Raw genomic sequence first — 12,204 nt, forward strand, 5'->3', positions numbered from 1 at the left:
ATACTGATACGGACGAGTAATCCTTTCCCCGCTGTACAATGAAGCCCCTCTAGCGACTAGCAGCTGCAGCCAAAGCTGGCCCCTGTGAAGCAGGCAAGCTGTACGACGCGTATGCAGCGCCGAAGGCGTGCGTAATGAATAAACCAGGCGGCGAAGCCTTTGAGCGCCGCACGTGTGTGGCTGCGTCAAAAGTGTGACGGGGCTCAGGTGGCGACCCCACACGTGCCACGCACAAAGCGGACTAAGTGCGGGCACTTGTCCTCTAACTACTGTATTCATGTCAGTTATTAAGTGTGAAATTAGCTACCGACAAGGCTTTGTAAATTACCGCCTAGAGAGAGCTTTTGATCCTGCAATTTCGTTTTACTGAAAAGTAAATAATAAAATATTTACGAACGAATGTGACACACTGAAACGAGTCATTGAGTCTGAGACGACTATGCGTTCAAGGTCTGGCATTGGCTGTACTTAATATTGGCTGAAGTGGACTTTGGTCATTGTGAGATTCATAGCGAGGTGACAGAACTCATGAGATGGCGATAAGCTCGTGCATAGGCAGCAGTAATATCGCGCACACAAGGTATAAAAGGCCAATGCACTGGCAGAGCTGTTATTTGTGCCCAGACGATTCGTGTGAAAAGGTTTCCGACGTATTTTGGCCGCACAATGGTAATTAACAGACTTTGAACGCGAAATGGTAGTTGGCGCGATACTCATGGGACATACCATTTCGGTTATCAATATTCCGAGAACAACAGTGCGCCGAGAATATCAAATTTCAAGCATTACCTCTCGCCATGGACAACGCAGCGGCCGACGCCCTTCACTTAATGATGGAGAGTAGCGGAATTTGAGTAGTGTTGTTAGTGCTAACAGGCAAACAACACTAACGTATCCGTTAGGACAGTGCGGCGAAATGTGGTGTTGCCCGCCGGAGTGGCCGAGCGGTTCTAGGCGCTACAGTCTGGAACGCGCCACCGCTATGGTCGCAGGTTCGAATCCTGCCTCGGGCATGGATGTGTGTGATGTCCTTAGGTTAGTTAGGTTTAAGTAGTTCTAAGTTCTAGGGGACTGATGACCACAGATGTTAAGTCCCATAGTGCTCAGAGCCATCTGAACCATTTGTGTGTAGCACTTACAATGCATCACGAATTCCTTCGTCATTCACTGTAAGACACGCACAAACCAATCATTCATCTTTCATCATTTTAAAAATAATTACAATGAAATGAACACCCTTAGCTGCTTACAGGCGTTGACATACGTCAACGGGGACAGACGAAAATGTGTGCCCCGACCGGGACTCGAACCCGGTATCTCCTGCTTAAAAATAAAAGTGTTCGAAGAAAAGTATTTCATTCTACACTTTAGTTAGGTGTTTTAGTTGGCGATAATGTGGGGAAGGGCGGGAGGGGGGGGGGAGAAGAGTAGTAGCTAATGTCTAATTGCATTCAGGTGTAATGGTCTAAGAAAGGTTGGGAACAAATGCTCCACATAAATAAGTAGCTTGAATTGGGTTAGACGTAGCTGAAGGAATTTGTGGACTTTCTTTCCCGTCGAATTGATGCCATGATTAAGGCTAGGGGTGGTATTCCATGCTAATAGTGTGATGCCTCTGAGGATGACCAACTTTTTGCCTTCGGTGATGAGAGGGTCACAGGGAAGCGCCTACGTGCTGTTTATCGAAATATGATAGAGCACTCACCTATAAAAAGCGCTGCTTGAACACTAAACACAAAGTAGCAGCGAGAAACAACATTGTGCGCAAACTAACGGGCTCTACATGGGGGGCACAGCCTGGAATAGTAAGTCCCATAGTGCTCAGAGTCATTTGAAATGTGGTGTTAATGGACTATGGCAGCAGACGATTGACGCGAGTGCATCTGCTAACAGTACGACATCGTCTGTAGCGCCTCTCCTGGGCTGTGGCCGTATCGGTTGGACCCTAGACGACCGGAACACCGTGGCCTGGCCGGATGAGTCCCGGTTTCAGTTGCAAGAGCGCTTGGTAGGGTTCGAATGTGACGCAGACCTCACTAAGCGAAGGACCGAAGTTGTCAACAAGGCACTGTGCAAGATGGTGATTTCTCGATAATGGTATATACAGTGTTTACAGGGAATGGGATGGATCATCTTGTCCTGCTGAACCGATGATTGGCTGGAAATGGTTCCGTTCAGCTACCAGGAGACCATTTGCAGCCATTAGTTGCCAAACAACGATGGCATTTTTATGACAAACAATACGCCGTGTCACAGAGCCGCAGTTGTTAGCTATTGGTTGGAAGAAAATTCTGGACAATTCGAGCGTATGATTTGGTCTCCCAGCTCCCCCAATTTGAATTCGCTCGAACATTTATGGGACATAGTCGACAGTTGAGTTCGTGCACAAAATCTTGGTCCACCAATGGTTTCGCAATTACGAACGGCTATAGAGTCAGTATGGCACAGTATTTGTACAGGGGACTCTCAACAACTTGTTGAGTAGATGCCACGTCGATTTGTTGCACTACACTGCGAAAAAGGAGGTCCGAAACTATGTTGGGAAGTACTCCGTGACTCTTGTCACCTCAGTGTGAAGTAGCTTTGCAGCTGACAGTTCCCAAGCTCGACTGCTTCCACCTCAAATACGACTATGACGGTTTGACGTAGTCGACTCCCACTTTGTTTCCACTTCTGCTGTGCAAAGCATTGTGCCTGCAGGTTGTGTAGTGGGAAACCTTTCTGGAACTGAGAATGTCACCTGTTTCTCGTAACCACACATTCACAGTTATCTCGCAAACAGCTCTTTCGCAGACCTGTGTATACTAGAAAGTTTTTTTTCTATTATCACATATTTTCTCCCATGGCAAGTTTTGTTATTAATCATGCTAATAAATCATGTATAACTTATATAAAAGTACAGTAAAGAACTTATCATTCAAAAGCTTTACCTATTCACTATAACATTAATTTAGCACAAAACATGTTTGTTGTAACGTTACGCGTATGTAGGCGAGCTAATCGGTCCTCTGGAATTGTTACGTGATAAGGTGAATTTGATGTACAGCTGAACGCTAGCGGGCCCGGGGCTATGGGAAGCCCACAGCGGACGCTCCAGGCCAGTCGGGGATGAGACAAGGAGCGGCCGGAGAAACGGAAAAATTTTGACGCTGAAGAGGATAGACAAGGCGCCAAGGAATGGCGGAGTTTGAGACAAGCTGAAGGACTGCTTCTTACAGCTCTTCGACAGCCTATAATAATGTACAGTAAAATACTAATGCAAATGGTTCAAATGGCTCTGAGCACTATGGAACTTAACATCTATGGTCATCAGTCCCCTAGAACTTAGAACTACTTAAACCTAACTAACCTAAGGACATCACACAACACCCAGCCATCACGAGGCAGAGAAAATCCCTGACCCCGCCGGGAATCGAACCCGGGAACCCGGGCGTGGGAAGCGAGAACGCTACCGCACGACCACGAGATGCACTAATGCAAATCTGAATACGATGGTGAACTCAGCTAAATGAGGCACATCCAATCACACAACAATATAAATGTTTAGACAACACAGTTGTATGGAGATAAACAGCAATTACTTTACTTATAATCAATCATTCAGAAGCAAGTTTTTCAGGCGTCTCAGTGTTTATGACCTCATATCTCCTGACGTACGAGTCATACAGTTCCATAATTTTGCAGATACATTCAGTGATGTATGTAGATGCTGTCTGTAGCCTGTGTTCCGAATGCAATTAGGAGTAAACAAGTAATAAATTAAAAAGTTATTTCTGGTGCTGAGGTTATAACTGCATGAACAGCAAAACTGTAATAAGCGATAATCTTTCTCTCCTTTCATTTTTTTGTGGAGATTGCCAGCGAGAAGAGGTTTCGTAAGGATTTGAAATAATGTGTAAAGTTTGTTGGAAGTCGCTAAGTGGTCTCATTCTCATATACTGGATGAGTAAAGTCTGGGTATCTGCGTGCAGTCAAATACGTCGAATCAAGACAAACACGCAGAATACAACAACAGTAATGCTGCGCTTATTTTGTTCAACTTTTAACATGCGATTATACATCTTAATGAGTAGATTATGACAGCATTTTAAATGTTTAAATTCAGTCAATAATTACGCGTAATATTGAAAAACACGTTTTTGATCTACCTGGATGCTGATAGTAGGCAACCTACAAGAGGCGTCGGGTTCTGTGACAGTTGCTTGGTAATATTAATATCTACAATCTCTCCACCATTCCCCCCTCCCTCTATAATAACGCCTGGGGTGTGACAACCCCAGAGTATGTTTTCCCTATTTAGTAACTCAAGTCATATGTGTAGCAAATTTCTTTGAATTTCCTCCAGTCGTTCCAATGTAGACATGTAGACAATGCTTACGTAAAATGTGACACAAAGTTTTTGAAGAACTTTCGTCATCAAAATGGTTCATCTCGTTCGGGAATTGCTCCTTCCTTGTATGTATATTCCAGCTCTTTCAAAACTTCCCAGAAATATTTCTGCAGTAATCCTTAATGTTTGTATCCAGATAATAAAACAATCAAAATGAGTTGCATGCCCGTTAAAAGAATATCTTTTTTGATAGACGTTAACTTATATAATAGCTCAGTTCTTAGCTTTAATTCACATCCAGCTGTGTACTGAGTTACATCTCAAAACCGGTCTGCTTATCGTAATTTTTTGAACGCCAGTCTTTTAAGGAGAAGATTAAAGCCAAATTGGAAGATGAAACGCGTCTAGCTAGCCACAGGAGTGCAATCTAGAAAGAGCAATCTCTCTCTCTTTCTCTTTCTCTTTTTCATCTGCAATACACGGCACAGTATGGGCTGTCCATTAGCCATTTTCATCTCAAATGCGGTAGAGAGGCAGTTATATAGAGGAGACATAAATATGAAATCCAGCGCAGATTGTTTTAGACTGGCGTTATATTCCGCAACATCGAGACTGAAATTATTAATGGATTAATAAATAAACTGAGATAAACCACGAACACCAACGTCTGAACTAATACGATGCTGCATGCTTTATGCTTTTTTTCACTTTGGGGTATGAAGATCTGATGGCACCATAACTAACAAGTTACGTTATTGTACTTTGTAAAATGAGTATCGTACTCATCAAGGTACTGTTTGGGGATATGAGTGCACCACATTGGTCTCTTATGAGGATGAAGCTCTGGGTAATTTACATGACATCTCCATTGTGTAACAATAAGACGGAACTTGTCGTCATGAATGTTTCTGAAAATTAATGCTAAGTTTACGTCTTTTGCATTAGTATTGAAAAACTGAAAGGAAAGGGGCGAAACACACAGACGACAGAAGTCATCAGTGCACGAACTGGACAGAGCAAACAGTGTCAAACGCCGGACTTCAAGGAAGCACTGCAAAGAGGAGTGTGATTTACGTCATAAAACTGGGGCACAATCTGGCCTCGGGAAACGTACGCCATCACATTTCCCCTTCTGTCTAGAAATAAATAAAATTGCCAAAAATTGTCTATGCCAACTGCATTTCCGTGAACGTATGTGGACTGAGACTGAAAGGTAGCAGTGAATGAAATAAATGCAGTATTAAACTAAATATTAACTTTATTGTAAAATGAAGACACATTCAAGTGAGCTGTTCTAACGCGGAATACTTTCTTGTGTTTCAGGTGTGTGAACTGGCGTCCACGTTTGCGGGGTGCATGGCAGCAGATTAATAACCTTGTGCACGTAAGCGAACGTCATTTATTTATATATGCAGTGCGGTGTTCTCTTAAAGAAATTTTTACCCATTATTTTACGATTACTCGATTGCAGAACAATCACAGGAAGCACACATTCATTAAGTATCTGTGAGTATGGGTACGGAGCGAATGTAAGTGAAAGACACACGTAAAACTAACGGTAGATAACACAGATAAACAGACTGAGATTCTTAGGGAGAATCCTCACGAAATTCAGTCCTCACACGAAGGAGATATGTTACAAAATCGTCGTCCGATCAATACTCGAATATTGGTCGTCAGTTTTGTTTTTATTTCTTTTCTCTGTTTTAACCACATTCGTCTCTACTAATTCCGTACGGATTCTGATAACCTCGTTGTTTAGCGTCACTAACCTACAATCCACAAACATTATATTCAGTTGGGTCGTAGATGTATTTGAACGTGTCTGCTAATGGCATGTGAGTGGTCGTATGCACAAGCTGGTTTTTCTAAACAGGAACAAACTGCCGTAAACGATCCCATAGGGGACAAGTAGCAACAAGGTCATACAGACATACGGCCGAAAACGCGATCCAATGCAGATACGCCCCTTGAAAATGGAGATAAAATAACTTTGACAGTGTCTTAGTTTGATATAAGCGCTAGGCAGGTGGCCCACCAGTGTGGGACTAGCCAGACGACCGTGTGGAACATTATCCACGACAACTGCCACTCTCCATATCATGTACAATGTCTTGCAGGTCTTAGTACCTGCAGATTGTCGCTGGATCGATGCACAGGCCACCATGGTGCTACGATTTTTGTCATCCATCCTTTTACAGATGAAGCTACCTTTACAACGGTCAGTATCGTCAGCCTTCACGACACTCACTAGTGGGCTACAGAGAATCCCCATGGTATTGTGGGACCGGTTCAGCCTCAGTTTCAAATCATCCTTCCACAACGCCTCGCTGACGACGCACTTCCGGCGTATGACCCTACCTCCCCTTTGGGAGACGTGCTTTTGTTGGTACGAGGGGCAATATGGCTACTACATTGAAACGCCAAAGAAACTGGTACAGGCATGCCTACTCAAATACAGAGGTATGTAAACAGGCAGGATACGGCGCTGCGGTCGGCAACGCCTGTAAAAGATAACAAGTGTCTGGCGCAGTTGTTAGATCGGTTGCTGCTGCTACAATAGCAGGTTATCAAGATCTGAGTGAGTTTGAATGTCGGGTTGTAGTCGGCGCACGAGCGATGGGACACAGTATCTCAGAGGTAGTGATGAAGTGGGGATTTTCCCCTACGACCATTTCACGAGGGTACCGTGAATATCAGGAATCTGGTAAAATATCAAATCTGCGACACCGCTGTGGCCGAAGAAAGATCCTGCAAGAACGGGACCAACGACGACTGAAGAAAATCGTTCAACGTGACAGGATTGCAACCCTTCTGCAATCGCTGCAGATTTCAGTGGTGGCCCATCAACAAGTGTCAGCGTGCTAACCATTCAAGGAAACATCATCGATATGGGCTTTAGGAGCCGAAGGCTCACTCCTGTCCCTTGATGACTGCACGACACAAAGCTATATGACTCGCTTGGGCCCGTCAATACAGATTTTGGACTGTTTACGACTGTAAACATGTTGCCTGGTCGGATGAGTCTCATTTCAAATTGTATCGAGCGCATGGACGTGCACAGGTATGGAGACTGCCTCATGAAACGATGGACCCTGCATGTCAGCAGGGGACTGTTCAGGATGGTGGAGGCTTTGTAATGGTGTGGGGCGTGTGCAGCTTCAGTGATCCCTGATACGTCCTGATACGACTCTGACAGGTGACAAGTACAGAATTATCCTTTCTGATCACCTGAACCCATTCATGTCCATTGTGCATTCCGACGGACACTCCACGCCCTCGTACTCTTACGGGTTTATGGACAGCTCTGCAGGATTCATGGTGTCAATTGCCTCCAGCACTACTTCAGACAGAAGTCCAGTCCATGCTACGTGGTGTTCCGGCACTTGTGTGCTAGTGGGAGCCCTACGCAATATTAGGCAGGTGTACCAGTTTCTTTGGCTGCTACTATGATATCCAAGTCGGCGAGCAAAAGTATATTCGATGGCATAACTTTAAATTCCCCCCCATGAACCATGGACCTTGCCGTTGGTGGGGAGGCTTGCGTGCCTCATCGATACAGATAGCCGTACCGTAGGTACAACCACAACGGAGGGGTATCTGTTGAGAGGCCAGACAAACGTGTGGTTCCTGAAGAGGGGCAGCAGCCTTTTCAGTAGTTGCAAGGGCAACAGTCTGGATGATTGACTGATCTGGCCTTGTAACAATAACCAAAACGGCCTTGCTGTGCTGGTACTGCGAACGGCTGAAAGCAAGGGGAAACTACGGCCGTAATTTTTCCCGAGGGCATGCAGCTTTACTGTATGATTAAATGATGATGGCGTCCTCTTGGGTAAAATATTCCGGAGGTAAAATAGTCCCCCATTCGGATCTCCGGGCGGGGACTACTCAAGAGGATGTCGTTATCAGGAGAAAGAAAACTGGCGTTCTACGGATCGGAGCGTGGAATGTCAGGTCCCTTAATCGGGCAGGTAGGTTAGAAAATTTGAAAAGGGAAATGGATAGGTTAAAGTTAGATATAGTGGGAATTAGTGAAGTTCGGTGGCAGGAGGAACAAGACTTCTGGTCAGGTGACTACAGGGTTATAAACACAAAGTCAAATAGGGGTAATGCAGGAGTAGGTTTAATAATGAATAGGAAAATAGGAACGCGGGTAAGCTACTACAAACAGCTTAGTGAACGCATTATTGTGGCCAAGATAGATACGAAGCCCACACCTACTACAGTAGTACAAGTTTATATGCCAACTAGCTCTGCAGATGACGAAGAAATTGAAGAAATGTATGATGAAATAAAAGAAATTATTCAGATTGTGAAGGGAGACGAAAATTTAATAATTATGGGTGACTGGAATTCGAGTGTAGGAAAAGGGAGAGAAGGAAACGTAGTAGGTGAATATGGATTGGGGCTAAGAAATGAAAGAGGAAGCCGCCTGGTAGAATTTTGCACAGAGCACAATTTAATCATAGCTAACACTTGGTTTAAGAATCATGATAGAAGGTTGTATACATGGAAGAACCCTGGAGATACTAAAAGGTATCAGATTGATTATATAATGGTAAGACAGAGATTTAGGAACCAGGTTTTAAATTGTAAGACATTTCCAGGGGCGGATGTGGACTCTGACCACAATCTATTGGTTATGACCTGTAGGTTAAAACTGAAGAAACTGCAAAAAGGTGGGAATTTAAGGAGATGGGACCTGGATAAACTGAAAGAACCAGAGGTTGTAGAGTGTTTCAGGGAGAGCATAAGGGAACAATTGACAGGAATGGGGGAAAGCAGTACAGTAGAAGAAGAATGGGTAGCTCTGAGGGATGAAGTAGTGAAGGCAGCAGAGGATCAAGTAGGTAAAAAGACGAGGGCTAATAGAAATCCTTGGGTAACAGAAGAAATATTGAATTTAATTGATGAAAGGAGAAAATATAAAAATGCAGTAAATGAAGCAGGCAAAAAGGAATACAAACGTCTCAAAAATGAGATCGACAGGAAGTGCAAAATGGCTAAGCAGGGATGGCTAGAGGACAAATGTAAGGATGTAGAGGCTTATCTTACTAGGGGTAAGATAGATACTGCCTACAGGAAAATTAAAGAGACCTTTGGAGATAAGAGAACCACTTGTATGAACATCAAGAGCTCAGATGGAAACCCAGTTCTAAGCAAAGAAGAGAAAGCAGAAAGGTGGAAGGAGTATATAGAGGGTCTATACAAGGGCGATGTACTTGAGGACAATATTATGGAAATGGAAGAGGATGTAGATGAAGATGAAATGGGAGATACGATACTGCGTGAAGAGTTTGACAGAGCACTGAAAGACCTGAGTCGAAACAAGGCCCCGGGAGTAGACAACATTCCAGTAGAACTACTGACGGCCTTGGGAGAGCCAGTCCTGACAAAACTCTACCATCTGGTGAGCAAGATGTATGAAACAGGCGAAATACCTCAGACTTCAAGAAGAATATAATAATTCCAATCCCAAAGAAAGCAGGTGTTGACAGATGTGAGAATTACCGAACAATCAGTTTAATAAGCCACAGCTGCAAAATGCTAACACGAATTCTTTACAGACGAATGGAAAAACTAGTAGAAGCCGACCTCGGGGAAGATCAGTTTGGATTCCGTAGAAATGCTGGGACACGTGAGGCAATACTGACCTTACGACTTATCTTAGAAGAAAGATTAAGGAAAGGCAAACCTACGTTTCTAGCATTTGTAGACTTAGAGAAAGCTTTTGACAATGTTGACTGGAATACTCTCTTTCAAATTCTAAAGGTGGCGGGGGTAAAATACAGGGAGCGAAAGGCTATTTACAATTTGTACAGAAACCAGATGGCAGTCATAAGAGTCGAGGGACATGAAAGGGAAGCAGTGGTTGGGAAGGGAGTAAGACAGGGTTGTAGCCTCTCCCCGATGTTATTCAATCTGTATATTGAGCAAGCAGTAAAGGAAACAAAAGAAAAATTCGGAGTAGGTATTAAAATCCATGGAGAAGAAATAAAAACTTTGAGGTTCGCCGATGACATTGTAATTCTGTCAGAGACAGCAAAGGACTTGGAAGAGCAGTTGAATGGAATGGATGGTGTCTTGAAGGGAGGATATAAGATGAACGTCAACAAAAGCAAAACGAGGATAATGGAATGTAGTCAAATTAAGTCGGGTGATGTTGAGGGTATTAGATTAGGAAATGAGACACTTAAAGTAGTAAAGGAGTTTTGCTATTTGGGGAGCAAAATAACTGATGATGGTCGAAGTAGAGAGGATATAAAATGTAGACTGGCAATGGCAAGGAAAGCGTTTCGGAAGAAGAGAAATTTGTTAACATCGAGTATAGATTTAAGTGTCAGGAAGTCTTTTCTGAAAGTATTTGTATGGAGTGTAGCCATGTATGGAAGTGAAACATGGACGATAAATAGTTTGGACAAGAAGAGAATAGAAGCTTTCGAAATGTGGTGCTACAGAAGAATGCTGAAGATTAGATGGGTAGATCACATAACTAATGAGGAGGTACTGAACAGGATTGGGGAGAAGAGGAGTTTGTGGCACAACTTGACCAGAAGAAGGGATCGGTTGGTAGGACATGTTCTGAGGCATCAAGGGATCACCAATTTAGTATTGGAGGGCAGTGTGGAGGGTAAAAATCGTAGGGGGAGACCAAGAGATGCATACACTAAGCAGATTCAGAAGGATGTAGGTTGCAGTAGGTACTGGGAGGTGAAGAAGCTTGCACAGGATAGAGTAGCATGGAGAGCTGCATCAAACCAGTCTCAGGACTGAAGACCACAACAACAACAACAACTTTAAATTACTGTGCAGCTTCTCTGGAGGAGCAAACATATACTACTCGACCGGAGACATAAATTAGTTTCTCTTAAAGTATCATATTTTAAATATTATTTAACTTAGATGCTACTAGAACACAAATGACAGACAAAAGTACCGCTCGGACACCACGCACAGTGATCTGCACTGCCGTGTTGCCTAACTAGCAGGCGCCCGAGAAAGGAGGGCGCAGGCCGCCACACTTTCTCTGCCATGGCGTGGCGCCCGCATATGCGCTGTCAGCGCACTCTACCGCAGGACAATGCGACACCCCATACGTCCAGAATTACTAAAGAGAGGCTCCAGGAGCACTCTTCTTACTTAAAACACTTCCAGACATGAACATTATTGAGCATAGATGCCTTGAAATATGCTGTCCAGAAGAGATCTCCACCCCCTCGTACTCTTACCCTGCAGGATTCACGGTGTCCCTCCAGCACCACTTCGATATTAGTCGAATCCATGCCACGTCGTGTTGCGGCACTTCTGCGTGCTCACGGGGTCCCTACACAATTTTAGGAAGGTGTATCAGTTTCTTTGGATCTTCAGTGTATATGATGGTGCTCAACGTCACTGCCCTCTTGAGTGTGAAGCTACAACAGTAGAACAGACAGAACATTGGCTGCTGTGCCCTCATGTGTGCTTTAAATCGACGAAACTTACATTGTCATTGTCAAAGATTTTTTTCTCTACCTTCAGGTAGGTGTACCTCCTTTGGAATACGTTTCTGGCCATATGTCCATATTATCTTTTGTGCTCCTTATCCTCTCATGGATCGTTTCTGGAGTTTGCCTCATTTAGCAAATTGACCCTGAATACACTGCAGGCCATGAAATGGCATCAGGAGGAAGGATGGTATTGTACGAGGGGCATTCAGTAATAATGCAACACGTTTTTATTCTGAAAGCAGGTCGTAATGAGAGTGTCCACACGTCCAAACATTTCAGATGTCACAACTGTGTGCGGCCGGCCGGAACGCGAAAGATCGGACAGGTTTTACGCGACCTAATTGCAGTGATGACCGACACCTTGCTCAACGACCCACCAGTCTTTTG

General features: G+C 44.0%; 1 protein-coding gene across 3 annotated transcripts in view; it reads left to right on the top strand.

The window, feature by feature from the left end:
* Positions 1 to 12,204, top strand: part of LOC126253261 (putative polypeptide N-acetylgalactosaminyltransferase 9) — a 598,235-nt gene that overhangs the window by 224,280 nt on the left and 361,751 nt on the right. The window contains exon 3 of one of the 3 annotated variants that reach the window (XM_049954468.1): positions 5,654 to 5,714. The exons of the other annotated variants lie outside the window; for them this stretch is intronic. The gene's annotated coding sequence lies outside the window, so the exon portion shown is untranslated. The remainder of the gene's footprint in view (positions 1 to 5,653; positions 5,715 to 12,204) is intronic. 3 annotated transcript variants of the gene reach the window in all.

This window comes from Schistocerca nitens, chromosome 4 (assembly GCF_023898315.1).
Source record: "Schistocerca nitens isolate TAMUIC-IGC-003100 chromosome 4, iqSchNite1.1, whole genome shotgun sequence".
NCBI classification, from domain to species: domain Eukaryota; kingdom Metazoa; phylum Arthropoda; class Insecta; order Orthoptera; family Acrididae; genus Schistocerca; species Schistocerca nitens.